The 10,174-nt window shown below is 36.8% G+C and overlaps 1 non-coding gene across 1 annotated transcript; it reads left to right on the forward strand.

Annotated features, from left to right (window-relative positions):
• The first annotated feature begins 8,733 nt into the window (after positions 1-8,733).
• Positions 8,734-8,806, forward strand: TRNAA-AGC (transfer RNA alanine (anticodon AGC)). Its single transcript has one exon. It is a non-coding gene; the product is annotated as a tRNA-Ala (tRNA).
• The last annotated feature ends 1,368 nt before the right edge of the window (positions 8,807-10,174 follow it).

The following is a 10,174-nucleotide window of genomic DNA, read 5'->3' on the forward strand; positions in this document are numbered from 1 at the left end:
GGCATGTTGTCCGCTGTCGTCACATAGGTCATCTGTCGTCACAATACTTTTAAGAAAGATGCGCCCAAATAACCGATGAAGAAGTTTCAGAGAGCCATAGGTTCGAATCCTATCACCTTGATGTTGTATTCTAAGGGGCCGAAGTGCAAATCCCCAAAGCCTATCCGTGGTCAGGAAGGCAGGCGAACACGCACACTAAAAAAAAAAAGATCTCCTTTTCTATCACACGTAGAATTGTCATTCTTTTGTCTTTTGAAACCCCTTACCTTATTAGTCATCAGGCAGGTTTTTGGTATCATATATCGAGATAATTATTATGAAAAATCTATTCCACTAGTATGACTTAGATACCCTTTCTTTGTGGTATCAGCCAGGCTATTTGAATAGCCTGAAGTCATCATAGCCTCTCCACCAGTTCCGAAGACTCCTTTGGCATCAATGTGATCCAATGAAAGAGATGAGACCCTTTCCTGAACCAGAACCGAGCATAAAACACCGAGGAGAAAGTCGAAAGTGAGCTCTTTTCACGTATACGCAATCTTGAAACCCAATTAGCTCACGGACTGTCTCTTCAACCCTGGCGAGTATGAGTGCTTGGTAACAGAGAATATCGAATGAGAAAGACATTCGATTACGGCAACATTCGCAACTACCAAAGTGCACTAAACCAAGTAGAGATCTTCGACCTAACGACAATGGAACTTCAAGCCCATTTTATCAATCCGCTTTGTACCTTATTGTTGACCGAATCGGATGCACGCCAGGCCTAAATTCTCTCTTAGTCACCCGGAGACGAAATGATGATCAGATCTGAAACTTACGAATCGAAGAGAAAGTGGATCTGAGTTCTACACGCTTTCATTTTCAAAAGCTTCGCTTGCCTACGGTACTTTATTCAGGATGTGCAACAATACGGTCATCTCTCAGCCGTGTATAGAGAATTCCTTGATCATTTCCTTGGCGGATAACACAAATGAAATCGTTTCCCTGACCGCCCATCTTATGAGTCCATTCTTGTCTTGTTGGTTTGTTGTACTATTCTATACCTCTCTCGATTGATAGAAAGTCGTTCGGGAGCTGGGAGGGCCTATCGTGAGGGAACTTTCCTTTTCACGATAGGCAAAGGTAAAGTGGGAGCTGCATATATCCACGGTGATCAGGGCAGAGCGACTCCTTCTTTAAAAGAGGTTGGTTTTATCGAAACTGTTAGATCCGCTTTCGTTAAAGAAAAAATAGTAGCTCTTGGTTTGGCCGATGTGGATTCGTATGGAAATGCGGACTCGACTCAGGATGAGGATTTCGCTTTTCATACTGCTGCTATGAGCCGAAAGAGCTGGTAAGCTATCTCGCTAAACGAAAGGAAAAAGCACGTATGCGTTGACCTCTTTAGGACCGGTTGCTTCCTCTTTTTGTTTATACGTTTGGAGAAACCTTCTAAGCGCGCCTTTCTTACCAGGTGTGATTCAATCTTTCAGCTCAAACTTTCCTATCGTCCGACGGAAAAGGTAGGAGTACGACTACCTTTTCCTTTTCTTGCCCGAGCCAAGGGATCATTCAGTTTCTACCAAAAAGTTCGCTATCTATTAGTTGCCGTAATCGAATGTATTTCTCATTTCATGTTAGCTCCCCCAAGAGCTTCCTTGTCCATAGTAGATGAAATCTTGGACTTCTATCGGACTTATAGCATTGCCTGGTGAGCTCGTCGTTGAGGGTGTGCCTTACAAGAGATCGAGCAGCCTTTCTTTCCCTACCTGGTATGCTTTTCCGCTTATCGTGCAACTAGCCAACTAGCCAAAGAGAGAGGGAGAGGGATCATGTCAATCAATTTGTATCTGCATTTTGTCCGTCCTGTACTTGCTTGCTTAGCTTTCTTAACCAACATCTCCGGTTTCCCTCGAACCAAGAGGTCCTGCTTATCTATACGCAACAGTCACACTTTCAGCCGAAAGACTGATTTTTTTCATAAAGTCGGTTCATAGATCAAGAAAGAATGAAGCTGCTTACAGGGACGGTTATGCGATACGTCTTTTCATACTCGCCTTTTCTTTAACCCTGCTATCAACCTAGCCATTCTCGCTTGTTGCTTTAAGGGGTCTCTCCAATGTAGATTACTCAGATTGGTTCTCGCGTCCCTATGCCAAAAAGGATGGGCGAGTTTGAGTGTTCATCGATTGGATGGATCCATTTGCTCCGGGGGGGGGGGGGTGGTGAGACGAGGTGTAGCGCAGTCTGGTCAGCGCATCTGTTTTGGGTATGTTATCTGCTAAATATTTTAGGACAGGGGGTACAAATTTTCTACATAGGTCATCTGTGGTCACAATCCTTTTAAGGAAGATGCTCCCAAATAATCGGTGAACAATAGACTTTAAAGAAGTTTCAGAGAGCAAGAAGAGATAGAACAGAGAATAGGAGTGAGTCGTGCAAGGAAGAAGGAACTAGTAGGTTTAATTTGGGTTCATTTGAACTAAAAAACGAACCAAATTTTTTCAAACGAACCCAAATTCAAGACTCACTAGCCCATAGTCCATATGTGGTAAAAAAAAAACCTTCCGTGGCCCAACCCTTATTTGCAATCAGCATCCAACCATTTCTTTTTCAACCTACACGTATGCTCCAGGCCAAACTCACGTAACTAGTCAGAAGATGCGGCCCACAACTAAACGGAAGACAAGTGTCACAATCGCACTCTTGCAGTAGTGAGACAATGATTATGTGACATTTGTTCTAATCCAATGAACAAGTCAACCATGCAAAATTTAGAGTGAACGAACAATAGCAGTGTATGCTCGAATCACATTTAGAAGAAATATTTTAGAAAACGTGAGCGAGGAAATACGTTAAAAACAATAACTAATAAAGCAATGTTATAAGCTAAAAGTGAAGAAACAACAACTGGTCACGTTCTCCTATAGTACATTTTGGGACATTTTAGTCCTGATGGGTGTAGATATGATTTTGAGGGCTAATCATACACCCTGGATTGGCACAACAATAATAGTAAAAGTCTATCTAAGATGAAAGCAAGTAAAAGGTGTTTGGAATGAACATGCCACCATGAACCACAAATCGTTTACAAGAATAGCTGAGACATCTAACATGCAGCCACAGGCAACATTCCTCGGCCAATCATGACCGCGACATCTGTCCTTACACAATTTGTCAATATCTCTATCAACCGGCTCTTCATAAACTCAACGTTGTAGGACGAGGCTGACTTTAGGTCTCTCGACGCACTTCTAGCTGATCTCAGTATTGAGGAGTCTTTTCCAACCTACTAGGAGCTATTGAAAATTACTTCTCGGTTTGTTAACTCATCAAGTCTTCTCTGTTGGTGTTTATCCTACTTTCTTCGCTTGAAACAATTTCTTCTTTGCATGATGTCATACCACCTGCTTTTACTTGATGTTTTCTTGGTCGGAATAATAACGTTTCAAGTTACTGACGTGGACAACAGGGTTAGTCTGTATCGATAGGAGCAATTGGATCCTATATGATGTCTTCCTAATTTTGTGGATAACTTCGACTAGTCCATAGAATTTTCGCACTAGTCTTTGGTTCTTGTTGCTTTGAACTCAAAGTTGATCTGACCTTAACTTATCATAACTCTCTATTTGCTTTGAAATTATCGTGGTCGACCCTTCTCTACATACGTCTGGATGGTATTTTTGCGTGAACATGTGTTGCTTTAGTGGTTTGTTTTTGTCTCCCTTCTTCAGTAGAGGTGTTGGCTTGGTGGCTTTGCCAAGCATTTGAGTGATCACTGACAAGAGCCTTTGCAGGTCAAATAAACTCGACTGTGAACATGACATTTTGCTATTTGTAGAATTCAACTAGCTCAGGCTGAGCCACATGACATCTACTATTTGTGGTAGGCGACATAAAACTAATCTTGTGATTTATCTCTCTTGGTGAGGTTAAAACCAAATATCTGACCTTCTTGTTTTGGGTCGTGGTGTTCATGTAGTGGCAATAAAGTTTTTGTTGAGGTTGGCACACTTGAGCTCCTCTTTTCAAATACAACAATGGCAGCAAGTGTAGATTCATCATGGCTAAGATTCTTTCTCAACTGTACTATCGTCATCATTTTCACCCCTCTTGGTTGATGGATGTTTGTCTGAATGATCGTTGGGTTAGACTCTGTTACTACTAGGCATTTTTCTAGGGGCATGTACATGACTTTGTGTTCTAGCAGGATGTTAATCCCCGACTATTTGGGCTCTAGAAGGTTGGATATGAAGGCTGACTATTTATAGTAAAAATCTGATAGAGATATATATACAAAATAATTATATATGGGAGGCGGTTACATGTAGTGAAGCTATATATAATAAACTGAAATCATATGTATACCCATTAGTCAGTGCTTCCTAAATGTACATTTCTCATTCTCCATATCCTCTCTTTGCATACCAGAAGTCATTAATACAAAACCATTAGTCAATATTTCTTCTTATATTTTCTCTATCACGTTCTTTGTGTTCATTTAGATCAAGTGTGTGCATTGTTGTGTGATTCTAATAACTTGTATCAGAGCGAGGAGAGATTCACCACGATCTGTGAAGATGGAAAGTTCAAAGACTGGAATTGAAAAGTTTGATAGATTCGATATCAGTTTCTAGAAGATACAGATTGAAGATTATCTGTACGAGAAAGATATTCAGGAACCCATTTTGGGGGTGAAGCTGGATACCATGACCACGGAGGAGTGGAAGCTCAAGGATTGTCACGCCGCAGGGTTAATCTGGTTGACGCTGTCAGGGAACCAAAGAAAGTGCAATTGGAAATGGTCCATACAGACGTTTGGGGACCATCTCCAGTTTCTTCATTTCTAGTACCAAAATTTCATGGATTAGAGGTCTCGCCCTTGCAACGACAACTCTTAGTTTTCATAAGGCTAGTCAGATATCTCATGACCACTCTTTTCCTCCTCACCATATCTAGACAATATAACGTTGATCCAGTATTGTTTTATATAGTTAACGTTCACTCTTTAACGTCCGAGGACATTTTATAACTACCACGAAAATCAAAACATACAATAAATTCATACAAGTTTTACAACATATCATATACTGCTTACTTGGTCGCGGAGAGACGTGTCATCGAGCTGAGTCATAGAGATATACGACTCTTTATCCTAAGAAAAAATCGATATAATTTAAAATCTGGCTGATACCAATCTGCCACAACCCAACTTTTAAGGGTTCAAAACTCAAATAGAAACTAAAATTGAGAGTGAAAACAAATAAAAATAAAAGTAAATTAATATAAAATAAGAAAATGTTGTAAAATTAAAATGAGATTGAGAAAACAACACAACATTAAATGAAACTAAGGTGCATTCAATACAACTTTATTTTCTTGTCATACGAGGTAAAATAGAAAAATTAAATCAAACAAACTAATGAACTGAACCGAATCAATCCAACCAAAATTGATTAGTTTGTTTCTTTTGTTGGGTTGTTGGTTTATTTGATAACCCTTGTATATTATAACGATTCAACTTTTTGTTTTATAGCCCTCCAACTACTAAGAGAAAAATATATTTAAGTAGAAGCTAAAAATATTTGGTGTTCAAGAAAAGGCATTTGGTTTAGTGGTATGATTCTCCCTTGGGGTGCAAGAGGTTTTGAGTTCAATTCTTGATATGCCCCTATGTCTAAATCTTTTTTTATCTAAGGACATCATATTCGAAATCAACCTAACTTCATATTTGACATTTTACACTTACCATCATGCTCTTAATACTCATAGTCTTTCTTAACATCTCATCCCAAGGCTTTATTCTCCAAGACAAATTCTACATCCAAGGTATTCTCCAAGACAAATTCTACATCCAAGGACTTCACGTGTTTCCTGCAATTCGACCTTAATACCTAGGCCTGAGGCTTCATACATATGTTTCAAGTGGTATAATACCTAGGCCTAAGGCTTCATACATATGTTTCAAGTGGTATAATACCTAGGCCTAAGGCTTCATACATAAGTTTCAAGTGGTATAACAAGGGCATTAGGCTTCATGGCTTCATACATACGTTTCAAGTGGTATAAACCTAGGGCTAAGGCTTCATACATACGTTTCAAGTGGTATAACAAGGGCATTAGGCTTCATACATACGTTTAAGTGGTATAACAAGGGCATTAGGCTTCATACATACGTTTCAAGTGGTATAACAAGGGCATTTGGTCTAGTGCTATGAAAGTTCGATTCTCAAAATGCCCCTTCAAGAGATTGTAGTATGAAAGACATTTACCAAGTAAATAAATACATTAAAATAACACAAGTGACACATATGTAAACTATGTTATTAATATTTTATTTCTATTACATCTTTCCTTATTTATGAAATAATGATCGGAGATATTTTTCATTTTCCCAATTACTGATGACGGGAGGTTTAGGATTTTTTAATGTAAGAATCGTGGGGATGTAGCTCAGATGGTAGAGCGCTCGCTTCCGATGTGGAAAGTACGGAGATCGATACCTTGCATCTCCAAATGAGTCGATCACTAATATATTATTTCTTTTCAATTTTTTCTTATTTACGACATAATGAGCAGGGATAGTTTTTCATGTCACTATTATTGATGACGAGACGTTTAGGATTTTGTGTCGTGAGAATCGTGGGTTTGTAGCTCAAATGGTAGACCGCTTGCTTTGCATGCGAGAGGTACGGGGATAGATACCACGCATCTCCAAAATAAAACTATCTATTATTAAATATATTATTGAAAATTATTTCTTTTCAAATTTTCCTTATTCATGACAGGTTGAGTAGCGATATTTCTTCATTTTCACTATTATTGATGATGAAAAGATATTTCTTCATTTTCACTATTATTGATGATGAAAAATTTAGGGTTTTGTGATGCAAGAATTGTGGGGATGTAGCTGTGCTTAGCATAAGAGAGGTACGACTTAGCATACGAGAGGTACGAGGATCGATACCTCGCATTTCCAAAAGAAACTATTTATTATTAATATTTTATTTCTATTCAATATTTTCTTATTTATGACATAATATGCAGAGATACTTTTTCATTTTCACAATTATTGATGAAGGGACGTTTTGGGTTTTCGGATGTAAGAATCATAGAGATGTAGTTCAAATGGTAGAGCGTTCATTTCGCATGTGGAAAGTACGGGGATCAATACCTTGCATCTCCAGTTGAATAGATTACTAAATATATTATTTCTTTTCAATTTTTTCTTATTTAGGACAAAATGAGCTCGAATAATTTTTCATTTTCACTATTACTGATGACGAGATGTTTAAGACTTTGTGACATAAGAATATGACGAGATGTTTAAGACTTTGTGACATAAGAATTGTGGGGATATAGCTTAGATGGTAGAGCACTCGCTTTGCATGCGAGAGGTATGGGGATTGATACCCTGCATCTCTAGATTTAGATGGTAGATCACTCGCTTTGCATGGGAGAGGTATGGGGATTGATACCCTGCATCTCTAGATTTTCTTCATTTTCACTATTATTGATGATGGGAATTTGAGGGTTTTATGATGCAACAATTGTGGGGATGAAGCTTATGATGGGAAATACGTTATTAATATTTTACTTCTATTCAACCTTTCCTTATTTATGACATAATTAACGGAGATATTTTTTCATTTTCACTGGAATTGATGACGGGATATTTAGGATTTTTTGATATAAGTATGGTGGGAATGTAGCTTAGATGGTAGATTGCTTGCTTAGTATGCAAGAGGTACGGGGATCGGATCGATACCCCATATCTCCAAAAGAAACTATTCGTTATTACTATTTTATTTCTATTCAATTTTTCCTTATTTATGACATAATGAATAGCGTTATTTTTTTATTTTCACTATTATTGATGACGAGATGTTTAGGATTTTGTGACGTAAGAATCTTGAGGATATAGCTTAGATGGTAGAGCGTTTGCATCCCATGTGAGAATTACTGGGATCGATACCATGCATCAACAAAGGAAACGATTACTAAATATATTAGTTCAATTAAATTTTTCCATATTAATGACATAATGAGCGGGGATAGTTTTTCATTTTCAATATCATTGATGACGGGAAGTTTAGAGTTTTTTTTATGTAAAATGTAAAATCGTGGGATTGTAGCATGCGAGAGATACGGGGATCGATACCTCGCATCTCCAAAAGAAACTATTCGTTATTACTATTTTATTTCTATTCAATATTTCCTTATTTATGACATAATGAGTAGCGATATTTTTCATTTTCACTATTATTCATGACGAGACGTTTAGGGTTTTGTGACGTAAAAATTGTGGAGATGTAGCTTAGATGGTAGAGTGCTCGTTTTGCATGTAAGTTGTACGGGGATTGATAACCCGCATCTCCAAAAGAAAGTATTTAATTTGTTATTATATTTTTTCATTTTCACAATTATCGATCCCCCGCATCACCAATCCAAACTATTTGTTATTACTATTTTGATATTTTTTTTTATTTTCACTATTATTGATGATGGGACATTAAGGGTTTATGATGTAAAAATCATGGGGATGTAGCTCAGATGGTAGAGCGCTCGATTTGCATGCGAGAGGTACGGGGATCGATGATACCCTGCACCTCCAAAAATAGGACTATCTATTATTAAATATATTATTTCTTTTCAATTTTTCCTTATTCATGACATGTTGGGTAGCAATATTTCTTCATTTTCACTATTATTGATGACGGGAAATTCAGGGTTTTGTGATGCAAAAATTGTGGGGATGTAGCTCAGATGGTAGAGCGCTCGCTTAGCATGCGAGAGGTACGGGGATCGATACCCCGCATCTCCAAAAGAGAGAAATTATTTTTTTAAGTATGAGTTAATTTAACATGTTATGTATCCGTGGGTACGAGAGAAAAAGAAAATATACTTATATAACGATTATTATATCATTATGGCTATGCCATTTTTATAGATAAAAGAGAGTAATGTCCCACAAGCACATATAGAGAGAGGACTTATTGTAAGTAAAGAAAGCAATCTAGTAGTTATACTACTACTTGTGAAGAGGGAATTTGATGAATTCCTCAAAAGATAAGAGCTTATAGGATGGCGGTAGCATCCGATGCATATGACGGAACTTCTTCACAACTGCAATATCTAACCAATTTATATTATTGTCATTTATAGCTTCTATCACAATACTATAAAATTTGGGGCCAAGGCCTATATGGGACTGAAAAGACCATTCACCACACGCTTGTAAATTAAATTATATCTACCACCCCTGAAATTTTCCACGACAAACCTTCCAACAGCTTGCACTTCTTCATCATTGACATCCTTAATTGGAACTAGATTTTAAGGCAAATCTTCTCCACGAGTCACTTTGGAACACTTTTATAGATAGTTACAACAAACTTACTTTGCTCGTGAATACTTTAGAGTTCAATATTTATAGTTGGAGAACGCTATTCAAATTGATATGGTCGAATCTTACAACAAAGTCTAATTGAGCCTCACTCTATTAGGAAATAGCCTCGAATCAAATTCTATAGTTTGGACAATGGTTGCATTGATTTAGTCAACCAACCGAGACTAGTGTATTACCAATAGTATAAACAAATAATAATTAAATTTATGAGTAGAACTTTGGATGAAGGTTTATTAAATAGGTACTTAAATTATATCTAAAAATAGATAAGATTTTTTATTTTTATTTTTTTTATATACATTTACGATAACAAAACAAACATTCAAGAAGATGTCATTCCTGCCATGTTTTAATTTTTATTCTTTCTTATTTCTCGAAGATTAAAAAAAAAAAAAGTTATCATCTCTCAAATATGGTTCGTTATTTGATTATTTCTCTTGAGTGAATTTTAAGTGAAACACATTCTCTACCCAAGTAATTGCAAGATGGAAGCTTCACACCAAGAGGAATCAAAGTCCCAAGTATCAACGTCCTTAAGTGCCAATTTTTATTTTCCATCTCAACATAAATTAAACTTATTTTCGTGAAGATATCTATTTATAAAAGCAAAATATCTCAGAGTCACAAAAATAAAAATGAGATATAGATACGAGACATAAATATGATACCAAATAGATATGATAACTGTAAGGATTAGATTTGATTCAGTTATTTGGATTAGATTTTATCTAGTTATTTGAATTAGATTTGATTTAGTCATTCTTCAATTGGATGAGAGATTTC

Source organism: Cucurbita pepo, chromosome 10, assembly GCF_057944985.1.
Source record: "Cucurbita pepo subsp. pepo isolate OVF chromosome 10, ASM5794498v1, whole genome shotgun sequence".
NCBI lineage: Eukaryota > Viridiplantae > Streptophyta > Magnoliopsida > Cucurbitales > Cucurbitaceae > Cucurbita > Cucurbita pepo.